This window comes from Erpetoichthys calabaricus, chromosome 15, assembly GCF_900747795.2.
Source record: "Erpetoichthys calabaricus chromosome 15, fErpCal1.3, whole genome shotgun sequence".
NCBI lineage: Eukaryota > Metazoa > Chordata > Cladistia > Polypteriformes > Polypteridae > Erpetoichthys > Erpetoichthys calabaricus.
In genome coordinates, this window is record NC_041408.2 from 92,695,895 (window position 1) to 92,712,090 (window position 16,196).

At 41.9% G+C, this 16,196-nt stretch overlaps 1 protein-coding gene and 3 non-coding genes across 4 annotated transcripts in view; 2 read left to right on the plus strand and 2 right to left on the minus strand.

Moving 5' to 3' along the window:
* Nucleotides 1–16,196, minus strand: part of tmem178a (transmembrane protein 178a) — a 53,295-nt gene that overhangs the window by 6,841 nt on the left and 30,258 nt on the right. The window lies entirely within an intron of this gene.
* On the plus strand, nt 4,568–4,681 carry LOC114666316 (U5 spliceosomal RNA). The gene has a single exon (XR_003718568.1). It is a non-coding gene; the product is annotated as a U5 spliceosomal RNA (small nuclear RNA).
* Nucleotides 7,323–7,436, plus strand: LOC114666315 (U5 spliceosomal RNA). The gene has a single exon (XR_003718567.1). It is a non-coding gene; the product is annotated as a U5 spliceosomal RNA (small nuclear RNA).
* Nucleotides 13,815–13,928, minus strand: LOC114666312 (U5 spliceosomal RNA). The gene has a single exon (XR_003718564.2). It is a non-coding gene; the product is annotated as a U5 spliceosomal RNA (small nuclear RNA).

Genomic DNA, 16,196 nt, shown 5'->3' on the forward strand with positions numbered 1-16,196 from the left:
AATATTGTACTCATAAAAAGGAAGAAGACGGAGACAGGTTCAAAGTGATAAACTTTAACAGGTCCTTTTACTAAGATCGTTTCTGAGTAAACGTTACACCATATTATTATTATTATTATTATTATTATTATTATCCATCCATCCAGTATCCAACCCGCTATATCCTAACTACAGGGATACTTTTTTTTTTTTAATATATTTTATTAATTTTTATTGTAATCATTCCATACAAACAGATCAATTTATAACCATGTAGCGGTGCCACATAGTTAGTGTTTAAATGTCAGTTCTGAGTGCGTCTCGTTTCATTGTCCCGTTTACTGCTTGTGTATCAGTTAATGCTGTCCCCGTAAAGGGGGACGGATGATGGAAGGAGACCACAGCCACAAACCTGGAAAACACCTGTTTACAATTAATCAATCACAGCCGTCACAGGATTATTTAAGCCAGCAGGAGGAGAGGGAAGGAGATTCCCCCCCCCCTTCATGACCACCTGTACCTGTTATTTTCCACATTGCGCATTTCCATCCAGTTTGTTTTTCCATCTGCCGGACTTGCTTCAAGGACCTCACCACGAGAGACCCCGGCGTCGGACCTAATCATCCACCACACACCGAGGATACACAGTGAGGCTGCTCCATTTTTTCCGGGGAGAATCAAACGTCTCAATTTCACTAATTCAGTCAACCGCTTTCAGGACAGTTTCTTTATTACCGGACTCAAGTTCACAAGCATTCAGTTTATCAGTCATTGTTGTTGTTCGTGTTGTGTGTTTATATGTTACAGGGACAAGGGAGGGTTTTTGTTGTATTTATATTTGGGGTGTTATAGTTATATTTGGTGGTGTCTTGTTGTTGCTGGGGTGGAGGGATATTTATATTTATGTTTCTATTTTTTGCATGTCTTGTTTCACTTAATACATCCGTTTAAATTTTACATCCTGTTTTTGTACTTATCTTTCACCGTCGATTGTGGGGGGAAAAGTTTAATTGGTTAGAAGTACGGCTTGATAGTTAGATTATTTCTCAGTAAATCATCCAGGCCACTGGTCCTGGACGTGTAGCTGCCGGCTGGGTAAAAGGGGTCGGCCGTTACAACCAAACAAATTAAAAACAAATCAAACCCCACCCCTGAGAAGGAGAGCTTAGCTAAAGGAGAATTGCTTAGGGCTTTTTAATAAGACAACATTAACCAAAGGAAAGGGAGAAATAAATATATATGTAAATAAGAGATAGAGAAGGGAGTTAAATGCGGTAATGGTTGTTTCTTTTATTCTAAAATAATATTGATCAGATCCTGCCAGGATTTTGTACAGATCCTCTGAGAATTTGATTTTTTCCAATTTCAAATAATATAAAACATCGGTTTCCCACTGACTTATCAGAGGAGAATTAGGGATACTTTTGAGTGCAAATATATAAGGATCATATATATATGTAAGCTTGTAATATATGTTTTATATATGTTGGGATTTTAGAATATTTGTACTTATTACTTTGTATCATACTTCTCAGACTTAGAGGGATTAATGAGATCCTAATTTAATTAAAGTGTGGGATTAATGGGCACACCGGAAACTAATTTCTATTCAGTGCCCTTCAAATAGGCGAGAAGTCCGCTAATCAGACTTGTAGATGCTTGGGCTGCGAAGTGCTTTGAAAGATTTTACCTTTTGTTTTTTTTTGTGTATTTCCCTTCCTCAGAGTATGTTTGCATAATGAGTTGTGAAAATTATATACCTTTAGTTTTTAGTTGTTCAGCCCTGATGATGGACTATGATGTGAATATTCGCTATTATTACAGAAGTTTGATTCATGGACATTTTTGGTTATCGTGACCCTCTGGATTTTGTTACTTATAAGATGTAATTCATAGTCATTTACCTACCCTTCTTATTGTTTAACAGTTGTTTAAAATGTTGGAAGCCTTTGTGCTCAGTTCATAATGTTGGAAGTCATAGTGCTCATGTCCATTCATCCATCCATTATCCAACCCGCTATATCCTAACTACAGGGTCACAGGGGTCTGCTGGAGCCAATCCCAGCCAACACAGGGGGCAAGGCAGGAAATGAACCCCAGCCAGGGCGCACGCAATAATAATAATAATAATACATTTTATTTATATAGCGCCTTTCCCATGCTCAAGGCACTTACAGAATAAATAAAGAACGGCAGAATATACAGTATATAGCATTGTACAAACCAGATAAATAAACAAAGAAGATTAAGACAGTAAATTCTGAAAAAAAAAAAAGACAACATAATTGATGGTCTCTCACACACACACAGGTTACATGAGCATCTTGACAGAGAAGTAAACTGAGAGAAAGGTAATAAAGTCAAGTAGAGCTAAAAGCACGCACACACACACACCAAGCACACACTAGGGACAATTTAGAATCGCCAATGCACCTAACCTGCATGTCTTTGGACTGAGAGAGGAAACTGGAGTATACGCGGAGGAACCCACGCAGACACGGGGAGAACATGCAAACTCCACACAGTGAGGACCCGGGAAGCGAACCCACTCCTCCGAACTGCGAGGCAGCAGCGCTACCCACTGCGCCACCGTGCCGCCCTATTATTAATATATCTACTTCCTAACAGCTCCCCAATACCCATAACTCCTTACTACTACAGAATCCCCAAAAGTTCACACTTGCAATATACTACACTGCACTTGTTCTCCTTCGCTTCGCTTCAATTCGCTCCGTTTCTCAATTGATGCAGACAGGCGGTATGGCAGCGCAGTGATTTGTGATCGTGTCTCGTAACTTCAGTGATTTCTCTGCGCACTCCTTTTATTTTTTTCTTGTTCAGGTTAGGCTAATGACCACTGTAAAATGTCCCTAAAGCGAGTATGAATGTATGTGCCTGTGTGTCCTAAATACTGTCAGGACGCCATAATCCCTGTTAAATCAACCAATGTATCGTAACAACAAGTCACGGATTACCAGAGATTTAAAAGAACCGATTAACAGAAGAAACGGGCCATTTCGACATGGAACGTTAACTTGAAAAAAAAAAAGAACTACAGAAGGAGGTGAGACGTGAAATTAAACGGGGAAAGACGAAGTCCAAACCTACAGCCGAACTCACGTTATGAGACTTCTAGTCGTGGGGTCTGTCAGAATTGCAGACAATTTTTCTGATCTTGTTGCCGGACCGGCTCCATTTAGATGACTGAAAATCACTGGCCATGCTGTAATAATAATAATTCTTTACATTTATATAGCGCCTTTTATCATTATTCAAAGCGCTTTTATATAAAGAGTGTGGGGGGGGGGGGCACTTCAACCACCTGGATGATGCGACGGCCGCCATTTTGGTGCCAGTACGCACACCACACGTTCGTTATTAGCTGGTGAAGGGGTGAGAGACAGTTAGCCATTTTGGGACATATGTGACACATTCACCGACTGAGTGACGGCTTGCCAGCTCACCCCCTTTTGTGACAGCCTTAGCGTGCTGTCTGATAGAGAAGTGCCTGACTGTCGCATCACTAAATGACATAATAACAGCAAACAAAATTTAGATAAGCATTGTGCTCTGTGGGTGTGCAGTAGGATAAAACGCCGTGGCATGTCTGAATTTCCAGTTAGACAATAACGTTAATTTTATTTACATTTACATTTACATCATTTAGCAGACGCTCTTATCCAGAGAGACTTACAACAGTGCTTAGTAGTCTACGACTGTTCTTCAGTCTTTAAGGCTAGTTATTCGTTTAGATGTGCAGGTGCATCATGCGCAGTCTCGCCCGTTCCTTGTCCGAAATCTGCGTCTCCTGCGGCTCATCGTTATCCGTTCTGTTAACGGCAGTCCCTTTGACCGAGTGTGGCACACCGCTTATTTCACTTGCATATTTTACGACTCATATTTTCATGAATTTAACTGCCAGGTCCTTCATCCTTACATCAACTCCAACATTATTGTGAACGACAGAGAGCACAACCCAACGTACCTTTCAAACCCCTTGAATTAGTTCAGGATTCTGTCCGAGAGTTGATCTCTTTACTGACGAACGCCCGACTTCCTTTCTGGTCTTAAAATCTTGTTTTTTACGCCAAGAACGTTTCCAAAATATTTTAACTCGACACCAGCAGAGAAAAACATCTTTCGATTGACCGTGTGATGCCTTCGGTAATACTTTAAAAACCTATACTGCGCACTCTGCCAGGTAGCCCCTGGGGTCCTGTTATACTTTAAAAATGTGATTTCACCCAATTCAAAACTTTATTCACCAAAGTGTGCGTTAGGAAAAAAATGGAAAAGACCCCACCCCCTTGATGACGTAAAACAAGCCAGGCGTGGAGAGAAAATTCATGGGTGTGGTAAGAGGCTCATTTGCATACCTATAAGTTGTTCGGGTGGTAGTGCCTATTTGTCGCTATTTTATATTTTTATACTTATTACAAACTAAGAAACTGACACTCTGTGCTATTTTAAATTGTCTTAATGAAAGGGCTTCGACAGTTTCACGGCATTGTTAGGTTTTTTATGAAAACACCAACCTTTAATGATGAGTTTAATCTCACTGGGTGAGTTTTAGTAGATACATTATTTTATACTCTGGTTTCTCTTCATCTCGTATAAATCTTTCGCCTTTTACTAAAGATTTCCGTGGAGAGGAGCGTTTACGAGTTTAAATAATTTTTTGATGCTTTGCGTCAGCAAGGCTTTTATTATGGTTAAAAATAAGATGTTGGATTACTACAAATGATATTTGTAGGTCTATTTTTTGATAAGGAATGTTTTTTGATGTTGGCGCAGAGGGTAGCGCTGCTGCCTCGCAGTTGGGAGATCTGGGGACCTGGGTTCGCTTCCCGGGTCCTCCCTGCGTGGAGTTTGCATGTTCTCCCCGTGTCTGCGTGGGTTTTCTCCGGGCGCTCCGGTTTCCTCCCACAGTCCAAAGACATGCAGGTTAGGTGGATTGGCGATTCTAAATTGGCCCTAGTGTGTGCGTTGTGTGTGGGTGTGTTTGTGTGTGTCCTGCGGTGGGTTGGCACCCTGCCCGGGATTGGTTCCTGCCTTGTGCCCTGTGTTGGCTGGGATTGGCTCCAGCAGACCCCCGTGACCCTGTGTTCGGATTCAGCGGGTTGGAAAATGGATGGATGTTTTCTGATTTCATCATTTCTTAATTCGTAGTTATTGGAAAAAGAAGCTTTAGAGTGTTTTTTTTCTATTTGTTCCGAAATAGATTCGAAGTTTTAAAGCCTCAGTCCTAGTGTAAACAGCGACATCTGGTGGTTAACTGAGGTTAAGGCAAGTGAAGTAGCACTTAATGTTTCAGTCTCCTGGCACCAGTATAAAAGATCAGAAAAGTCCGAGTGGAACGCATTAAGAAAATCGACAAAGGCTGCAAAGAAACTGCCGATATTCGCGTTTGCGCTCCATGAGAACCCTTTAAGAAGTCTACCTTTGCCCGCATCCTGGCACTGAAGTGAACGATATTTTATTTTTATGCGCAACGCGTATGTTTTGAACCTGTGACTAATGTAATTTGCGCACATGGACGTTTGACTCGGCTAGGAGGAATCACATTTTTGGTCACTAATGCATAGGTAAAGTCACCCCCTGTAATCGTGTCACAAAAACACAGTGAACATGGGAACTCCATGCAGGGAGGACACGGGACGTGAACCCTGGTCTGCTTACTGCAGTGCCACCAGTGCTACCACCTTGTTAATTCATTTGTCATTGTCCTGTTTCTGTACACAAAGCATGATAACACGTGCTTGTCTGTAAGTCAAACACCTCAGCAATCCAGATAAGTGACAGAAAATGGATGGATGCAAATGCAGAATATTCAATGTTATCATGTACAGTATTTATGAGCAATGCGGCCATCGTATCGCCCCTCCATGAACAAACACCTGCTCAATAAGGTAAGTAACGCATGAAAGCACTGCCGGTGGTCTCACTGCCACTTTAAACAATGGAGACCCCATTAGACTGTTGTGACCATCCCTGACATCCAAGCGGTGGCCCAGCTGAACTAAACCAGTCACCTTGCACTGCACCTACGGGACTTCACTTATCGTGTATGCCCTCTCCTTTGCTTGGTGTGCCCTCGGGTAGATCCTCGCTTGGATCCACAATTCACACAGATGGGAAAACAAGGAGGGCCGTGCTTTGTACTCTCACCCATTGTGAACGGCCGCTATATCCTAACTACAGGGTCACGGGGGGTCTGCTGGAGCCAATCCCAGCCAACACAGGGCACAAGGCAGGAAACAAACCCCAGGCAGGGCACTAGCCCACCGCAGGGCACACACTAGGGACAATTTAGAATCGCCAATGTACCTAACCTGTCTCTGGACTGTGGGATGAAACCGGAGTTCCCGGTGGAAACCAATGCAGACACGGGGAGAACATGCAAACTTCCGGAAGTGAACCCGGGCCTCCTAACTGCGAAGCAGCAGCGCTACCCACTGCGCCACCGTGCCGCCCTGGTAAACTTCACTTTCACGAATGCAGATTTTGTAGTAATATTATGTCCTTCAATTCCTTTTTCAGTTTCCGACTTTCATTGAAACTTCTAAACTTAATAAAAACTAGGAAAGCCTTTCCGCTGTTAATGTTTATAATAAACTACTTAGCCTCATGTGATTGTCTGTTATGGTGATTGTTTTGTTATTTATTCATATACTTTAAGTGTTATGTATGACCTTACTGTTGTTTTTTGCTATTATCTATGTATGTATGCATTTGTTTAAAGAGCTTCTGTTAATTGTTAATTAAGACTTTTAAGTAATGTAAGCTTACTGTTATTACTAATGTATGGTTTCTTATTTTATATTGATTGTATTTATAACAAAGGAGATTCGAAACAGACTTATAAAACGTTGCACTATGATTAAGATTCAGATTCTGTGACGATTATCTGACTCAAATAACGACGTCTGTCGAGTAAATCGAAATGACATAAACGACATAAACGTGCACTCCGGTTGGCCGTTCAGAGGAGCGCCTCGTGGGGGTCTTGCAGCCGATGATCGGAGCAGAGCCCACCTGCGCAAACAGAAGCTGCGATCGGGCGGAAGACGGTGGACTGCAGTTACGTTCTACTGGGCACGTGACAGAAGTGGGCGGGGAAATGGTAATAACTTTGCATACCCATGAGTCCCCAGCGCAAATGTTCACATTTCTCATTATTTAAACTGGAAAAAATGTATTCTAAATTAATCTTATCACGAGAGATATAAAATCTATTAATACATTATGTTTAGCAACACTTCGTAAGACAAACTCCACAAAAGTCCCAACTTTTAGAGACGAGAGAAAGTTAAGGGGGTCCCAGCTTCATATCACAGTTAGGTATACTCTGGCTTCTCTTCAGCTCGTATAAATCTTTCGCCTTTTACTAAAGATTTCCGTGGAGAGGAGCATCAATGAGTTAACATAATTTTTTGATGCCTTGCGAAAGCGAGGCTTTCTTTTCTTGTTTAAAAAAAGATTTCTATACATCCTGATGTGAGGTTTATTTGTTCAGCGTTCACTATTGATTATAAATGTCATATTAATTCGTGGTTTCATTGCTTTCATAGTTTTGCTTTTTTCTAAGTAATTATGCTGAATAATTTATTAACACGGGTGTTATGCGTATTACACAGTAAGACTTCGGGTGTAATGTCCTCTGGTGTTCACAAGAGGGCGGGAATGTCCTACAAAGGCAAGTGGCCGGCTTAAGATAGTAAAGATACACCGTGGGGCGGGCGTCATGTCGTCCAAAACAAGTGGACTATCGAGTCTGGTATCTCTGCACCCTGGAGCTCCAAGTAGGTGCAGCTAACTCACTTGGCAGTGTCCGAGTCACATAAGCCTCTCACCGTAGTGTAAAAGGGCGGAGCTCTGGAGGTCTACAGCCAGACTCTTCTGGTTCCCTTAGCAATCAACTCCACCTACTTGGAGCTCGAGGGTGGAGTTTCCAGGCTGCAAAAACACACACTTGGGTACAACTGCTAAAGAAATGCAAGAAGGAAAGAGGAACAAAAGGGCTAGAATTTCTGAAGAAAAAGCAAAAAGGATGTAAGGCATATCCGGTGAACAGAGAATGCATGAGGCGATTGATAGAAACGGACTTGTCATCAAGCCAGTTGTAACAAATGGGCGTTTCGTTATAATAATAATTCTTTGCATTTATATAGCGCTTTTCTCACTACTCAAAGCGCTTAGTAATTGCAGGTTAAGGGCCCAACAGAGCAGAGTCCCTTTTTGGCATTTTCCGGGATTCGAACCGGCAACCTTCCGATTGATGCAGATCCCTAGCCTCAAAGCCATTATTATGCTAGTTAGACATCAGATAGATAGAGATATGAAAGGCACTGTATGATAGATAGCTTATTAATCCCAAGGGGAAGTTCATATATAAATATTTATAATTAGTTCTGTATTTACCATGATGATTCACATGCCATTGTCCTATTTCTGTACACAAAGCATTGATAACCCATTGAAAATGCATTATTATAATTCAACATTTTGTCACAGAATCACGGATGAATTAGAATTGTGAGACCCATAATGATTCATTTGCAAATCAAACGAACGAGAATCGTTAGACCGGCTCTCTGGGAGTGCGCTGTTCACGAATCACACGAGTCGCACTAACCCACGCACACGCGCTTTAAACATCAATCGGCAATACAAAAGACACGGATGACCAGAGGTGGCCTTAGGGGTGTGCGGGGAGCGGGGCCTATAGGGCTGACCAACCCCACGCGGGGCCGGTTACATCAAACGCTGTTACCGGTATATGTGGACTTGCGCGTGAATTTAATTAAAAATAATGTTAACATACACCAGATTTTCTAATTACAGTATTCAATTACATTTTTGCAAGATAACACGAGGAGTTCCTGTGTTGGCTGGGATTGGCTCCAGCAGACACCCTGTGGAAAATGACTGACTGCCTTCATCAAAATATAACGATATAATCTATTAAAAAAGTGGCATTCATAATTCATGACAATACCACAACAATGCGAAATGCGATGCGGTGTCATGCAGAAATTAGCAGGGCCACTTCGAGAAAAGTATACTCCGAGTCTCGATATGCGATAAGGGTTCCTCTTATACTGGACAAATCTGCTCGAGCGGGACACACAGACCTGTGGATGACATCACGCAGCCAAACGCACGCATGCTCTTTAGCACTCCCATTGAGCTCCACTGAAGCGATGCGTTTGTGATCACAAATCGGTTCATGCGATTTGCTGAAAAGAGTCGTTCAAAAAGAACAAATCGTCTGCGACTCTTTTTTGATTCTCCCTCTCAATTTCTTAAAAAAAAAAAAAAAAAACATATTTCATGTTAATAAATCAGCTTCTCGTTGTGACATAAGCTGCTGAGGGAGTCTACTGCTTAACACTCAGTTCCGGGTGTGCGTCTCCTTTCTTTATCTAGTGAAATAAAAAAGCTTTTTACTTCTTCCTCACTGATCAGCCTTTCTGGTGATGTCGAGGTCGGACTCATCTTACTCGTCTACCTTTGTCCTGCTCCATCTTCACGTGGTCCTCTTGCTGTTGTTCTGGGATTGATTTGCAGTTTTCGTGCCAAACTCCGTTCTTCTCTAGGAGACACAATGCGTCTCAATCCTGAGCGCAGCGATGACTGGGTGGTCCCATGGTGTTTATACTGGCATATCATTGTTTGTACAGATGAAGGTGGAACCTTCAGGCATTTGGAAATTGTTCTCAAGGATGAACCCGATTTGTGGGGGTCCACCATTTTTTTTTTTCCCCCCCCGAGGACTTTTGATTTTCCCATCATGTCCATTTAAGAGGCAGTGAGTTTGATGGTCGGCCTTAACATCCATCCACATGTTGACTCCAATGAAGCTGATTAACTATCAGAAGCTCTCGCTGCCTAAAGGCTGGACGTCATTTTCTGGAATTTTCCAAGGCCCACTTAAAGTGTATGTGACCCTGTGACCCCCTGGACTTGTGATGTGGTCAATACAAAGTAAAGCACTCGGAGCTCTGTGAGCATCGTGGCGAAAAATGACTTCTGCCCTGCACAGAGTAGACGTCTTGCATGATCTGCCACATTTATAATTTGTTCGGATCAAATCTGTGGAGGACTTAGGACGGGAGTTTGAGAGAATTCACCCAAAGCGAATGGAAACTCCTGACTTCGACTGTACGGTTTATTAGCCCTTCATTCTATTTGTGTCTAGTCGTACACACAATCCTGTCCAGCTCCGATCTGTAGACATGTTCTTACGAAGTTCGGAGGCACAAATTACCGCATAATGCATTGTTACCTAACTGGTATTAATTCCGATGGCACAAGCACGACAAAAGGTTTTTCCAAATGTGTCTACTGGAACGTGTGTGACGTCATTCCCAGCTGCTGCATCCGACGTAAATGGAACGCAACATCAGCCCACATGCATTGGCAGAAAATACATGAATTCTGATCTGACCATTTGCATTGACGCCACAGCATGGCCATGAACTGGCTACACATCTGAACTGGGCCTACATGTGAAAGTGACGCAAATTTGATTTTTGAACAAAAAACAAAAATCTGTATTTCTGTGTCCACACAGCCTTGAAAATATCAGATTGGTGTCACACCGAGGCAAAAATAAAAACTGAACTAGAATCACTTTTGAGCCTAGTAATGTGAATGCAGTGCTTCTTAGTTGGTGTTCAAGAGTGAAGCGGCTCTTCCCGTTCCTCCTAGCCAAGTCACTCGGCCATTTGCATGTTTCGTTACACAATCTTTACACCATATGCCAGTTACATTGACCACAGGTTCAAAACACATGAAAATGAAAAACAGCCAACTGTCTCCCTTGACAAGGTGACTTTCAGGCGGTCAAGAACAAAAGACTCAAAGAGAAGCGGCCACTCGAGAAAAGGACACAAGAAGAAGAAATGGCCACTGTGAAGCAGTCCTAACAAACAAACGCAAATGTTACATCTCTTGTTATAAAAAAAGTCACGTTCGCAAGGAATCAAAAAATTGTGTAAATGCCATTTTGAAAAACTGTGCTTGGGGGGACTCAGACCCCTATATGGTCCTTATGAAAAATATTAAGAATTTTTTGTTCTTTTAGTAATACTAAGATCACAACTCCAAAAAATGAAAGAACCGAATCCAGACAAAGATCCTTCTCTTTCCTTTTATTACATATACAGTATATAATATTATATATACATACAGTACTGTGCAAAAGTTTTAGGCAGGTGTGAAAAAATGCTGTAAACAAAGAATGCTTTCAAAAATGGAAGTGTTAATCCATTTATTTTATGCAGTGAATGAACAAAAGAGAAATCGAAATCAAATCAATATTTGGTGTGACCACCCTTTGCCTTCAAAACAGCATCAGTTCTTCTAGGTACACTTGCACACAGTTTTTGAAGGAACTCGGCTGGTAGGTTGTTCCAAACATCTTGGAGAACTGAGCACAGATCTTCTGTGGATGTCGGCTTCCTCACATCCTTCTGTGTCTTCATGTAATCCCAGACACACTCGATGATGTTGAGATCAGGGCTCTGTGGGGGCCATACCATCACTTCATACCAGGACTTCTTGTTCTTCTTTATGCTGAAGATAGTTCTTAATGACTTTGGCTGTATGTTTGGGGTCGTTGTCCTGCTGCAGAGTAAATTTGGGGCCAATCATACGCCTCCCTGATGGTATTGCATGATGGATAAGTATCTGCCCGTATTTCTCAGCATTGAGAACACCATTAATCCTGACCAAATCTCCAACTCCATTTGCAGAAATGCAGCCCCAAACGTTCAAGGAACCTCCACCATGCTTCACTGTTGCCTGCAGACACTCATTATTGTACCGCTCTCCAGCCCTTCGATGAACAAACTGCCTTCTGCTACAGCCAAATATTTCAAATTTTGACTCCTCAGTCCAGAGCAACTGCTGCCATTTTTCTGCACCCCAGTTTCTATGTTTTCGTGCATACTTGAGTCGCTTGGCCTCGTTTCCACGTCGGAGGTATGGTTTTTTGGCTGCAACTCTTCCATGAAGACCACTTCTGGCTAGACTTCTCCGGACAGTAGATGGGTGTACCTGGGTCCCACTGGATTCTGCCAGTTCTGAGCTGATGGCACTGCTGGACATCTTCCAGTTTCGAAGGGTAATAAGCTTGATGTGTCTTTCATCTGCTGCACTAAGTTTCCTTGGCCGACCACCGCGTCTACGATCCTCAATGTTTCCCGTTTCTTTGTGCTTCTTCAAAAGAGCTTGAACAGCACATCTTGAAACCCCAGTCTGCTTTGTAATCTTTGTCTGGGAGAGACCTTACTGATGCAGTAGAACTACCTTGTGTCTTGTTGCTGTGCTCCATCTTGCCATGACATGAAACTGTCTTCCACAACCTCACCTTGGTAGCAGAGTTTGGCTGTTCCTCACCCAGTTTGAAGCTGTTTCTGTTTCAGTTAATGACTGTGTTTCAACCTCCGTGTGACATTGATGATCATTAGCACCTGTTTGGTAGAATTGGTTGATCAGACTCCTGACTAGAATCCTACAAAATCCCTGACTTTGTGCAAGTGGACCTGTAAGAATTGATGCTGGTTTGAAGGCAAAAGGTAGGAACACCAAATATTGATTTGATTTAGATTTGTCTTTTGTTCGCTCACTTTGCATTTTGTAAATTGATAACAATAAACAATCATTATTTATATTTCTGAAAGTATTCTTTGTTTACAGCATTTGTTCACACCTGCCTAAAACTTTTGCACAGTACTGTATATATATGTATATGTATGTATATGTGTATGTATATATATATATATATATATATATATATATATATATATATATATATATATATAATGTGTGTGTGTATATGTATATGTAATGAATGTATGAATGAGAGACAGATTATATACGTATATACACAAAACCATTTATCAAAATGTATATAATTTTGTATATAATTGAATAATGTGTGCAACACTTTTATCTCCCATCCATTTTCTAATATTTTTTGTACCCACTGCTCATTTCTGGCACCATTTTTTGCCATCAGAATACACCTGTCATCCCATAAGCTCTTCTTTGCCGGACTAATAATAATACGCCATACTATAGAGTCTTCCCTTGAATTTCTGCTATTCCTAGATAGATCCTCACCTTTCAAAATTAAATCCCAAGACAAACAAACAATTGAGTCTCCAGCCTTTTGCAGTAACCCTTCCACATTTGGCCCACACTGCTTGTGCCTACCTTGCAACCCCCAAAACACACATCTAATGGTCTCCACCTGGGCACACTCTGCTCTTGTCGGTGTCAAAACCCGTCTAGACATCCTCTCCCCCACACCGTCATCCATGTCAAGTCCTTTTGGCTGTACCCCCCTGTCCATAAACACACTTTTACTGTCCAACTCTGCTCCTCCACCACTGCACACCTGACATGTCGCCTTATACACGTCACCACCTTGAACAGGACAGAGTTCACTCAGGGTGTTCAGTTTGCTTCAAATTCTCCAGATCTCAATCCGAATGAACATCTGTGGGATGTGCTGGAAGAACAAGTCGGATCCGTGGAGGTGGTCCCACATAGTATTATTAGGCAGGTGGGTTTAAACAGCGTTACTAATTTACATATATAGCCAAAAACATATCAAAATAAGACACGAATTAATAAACATTTGCGAGACGATCAGAGAAGACTAATTATTTCACCGGAGAAATTCCGATAAACAGAACTTCTTCACTCATAAAAACAACTAAACAATTAAGAAAATAAATGAATAACTTCACTAAACAATAATTAAAGGACACGATACAAAAAAAATACAAAGCATTTTTTTCTTATTTTATACAACTTCAGAAAGCCTCACTTTCGCAAGGCATCAAAAAATTATGTAAACTCTTTGATGCTCCTCTCCACGGAAATCTTTAGTAAAAGGCGAAAGATTTATACGCGATGAAGAGAAGCCAGAGTATACTGAAAAGTAGTTGAAGCTGGGACCCCCTTAACTTTCTCTCGTCTCTAAAAGTTGGGACTTTAGCGGCGTTTATCTTATGAACAGTCGTTAAATGCATTTCAGAAAACCAAACACAACAAACCTCAAAAATCTATAAAATCTCAATCACTGTGGCCCACATCAAATAACCCGTTGTTAAAAATGTGATTTGTTAGGTGATTCTTGGGTATGCAAATAAGCGAAAACGGCCCTCGTTCGCATTTGCCGGTGAGGCGTGGCTCGAGCTGCAAAGAGAGCCACCTAAATTAGCATAGAGCGCGCGTTCAAGCACTCAGTTTGCGCATGTGTGTCACAAAAGCTTACAATCTCGCCGAGTTCCATTAAGCGGGGCGGAAGATTTTTTGTAACAACATACTGCGACTTGACTTTTATCTAATTGAACATTGGTCGTTGCTTTTTTTTCCTTGATTACATAAAGAATTTGACACGTTTAAGCATCTGTTTGTTACATCTATATCAATTGTTCTTATAAGGGAAAAAAAAATTGTAAATGTGGTGAAATGTTATAAGGACAAAAAGAGTTCCATTTTTTTACCACATGGCACCACTTCAAGATTTACAATTAATAAAACACGGCTGCCTTAATCTTTATTGCTTCCACTTGTCAAAAAATCTAATTTTGAGAAACGGATAGGATTAGGTGAACATCTGGAAATTAGACAATTTGCAGAGGACATTACTCCATCCATCCATTTCCCAACCCGCTGAATCCGAACACAGGGTCACTGGGGTCTGCTGGAGCCAATCCCAGCCAACACAGAGCACAAGGCAGGAACCAATCCCGGGCAGGGTGCCAACCCGCCGCAGGACACACACAAACACACCAAGCACACACTATGGCCAATTTAGAATCGCCAAACCACCTAACCTGCATGTCTTTGGACTGTGGGAGGAAACCGGAGCGCCCGGAGGAAACCCACGCAGACACGTGGAGAACATGCAAACTCCACGCAGGGAGGACCCGGGAAGCGAACCCAGGTCCCCAGGTCTCCCAACTGCGAGGCAGCAGCGCTACCCACTGCGCCACCGTGCCGCCCGAGGACATTACTATTTATAAAAAAAAATACCCAGCGGATTTCCTATGACGATTCTTCTTTTTTTCCCCTCTTTAAAGTTTCAGGTTTGAAAACACAGTAAACATAAAAATGTGAGTTGTTATCAATAAAAGAGAACCCTGCAATATCGCAAAGAATACATCACATTTTTTATGTTGCTTGTGTCATATATTACTTTTCTCAGCCATCTTTACAAACACTGCGGTGGGTTGGCACCCTGCCCAGGATTGTTTCCTGCCTTGTGCCCTGTGTTGGCTGGGATTGGCTCCAGCAGACCCCCGTGACCCTGTGTTCGGTTTCAGCGGGTTGGATAATGGATGGATTACAATATATTTAAAAGCAGACAATATGTTTAAAAAAAAAATCCTTTTCGATTTGAGCATTTAAAAAGGTAAGAGTAGTTTGGTTCGATAAAGCAGTCATCAACCAGCCATCACCTGACTGTGGTAAAGTTCATCGGAGGATGTCTTCCGAGATGATTACGTCTCGTCTTCCAGGATTTTTTTTTTATAATATATAGAGAGAAGATATGATTTGCACTATGTGCAGACAGAAATGAAAGGCATGTAAATCAATACCCTTGGCATCCAAACCAAGACAGGCAGCGTTAAACTTACTAAACTGACAGCCAGTTGGAAAAGTTTTATTAAACATCAACCACTAGGGGCGCTATCACACGGTGTTCTCCCGACACGCCCCCTCCCGTTTATTGCATTCTCTCTCCTCCGTGAAGGCGGCACCTGCTGTTGTGTTTTCAGGACATTGGTGGGTGCGGCAATGCGCGGTATCAGTGCGCTCCTCTCTCTCTCTCTCTCTAGCAGAGGCCGATGACTCTCGTGTGTGTGTGTGTGTGTGTGGTGGGGCTGATTTGCTTTTGTATTCAGTAAGTTGAATGTAATGGAGGGCCCAAGAAATTGAGAACGAAGTAACCAAACCTTTCAAAAGATTTAAAAGAGAAAAGAACTGGTACTGCATGGGGTGTTTTAAAGTTAAAGAAAACAAAAGAGCAGTAAACGAAGTGTGGGCGACAACTCTGTCAAAGAAATTTTAAAGAAGGCGAGATGTCTGACAACTAAGCTGAACAAATCCATGTCAGTAGAAATCGGCAGGCGAATGGATAAAGCAAATTTGAAGAAATGTTCCATCCATCCATTATCCAACCCGCTATATCC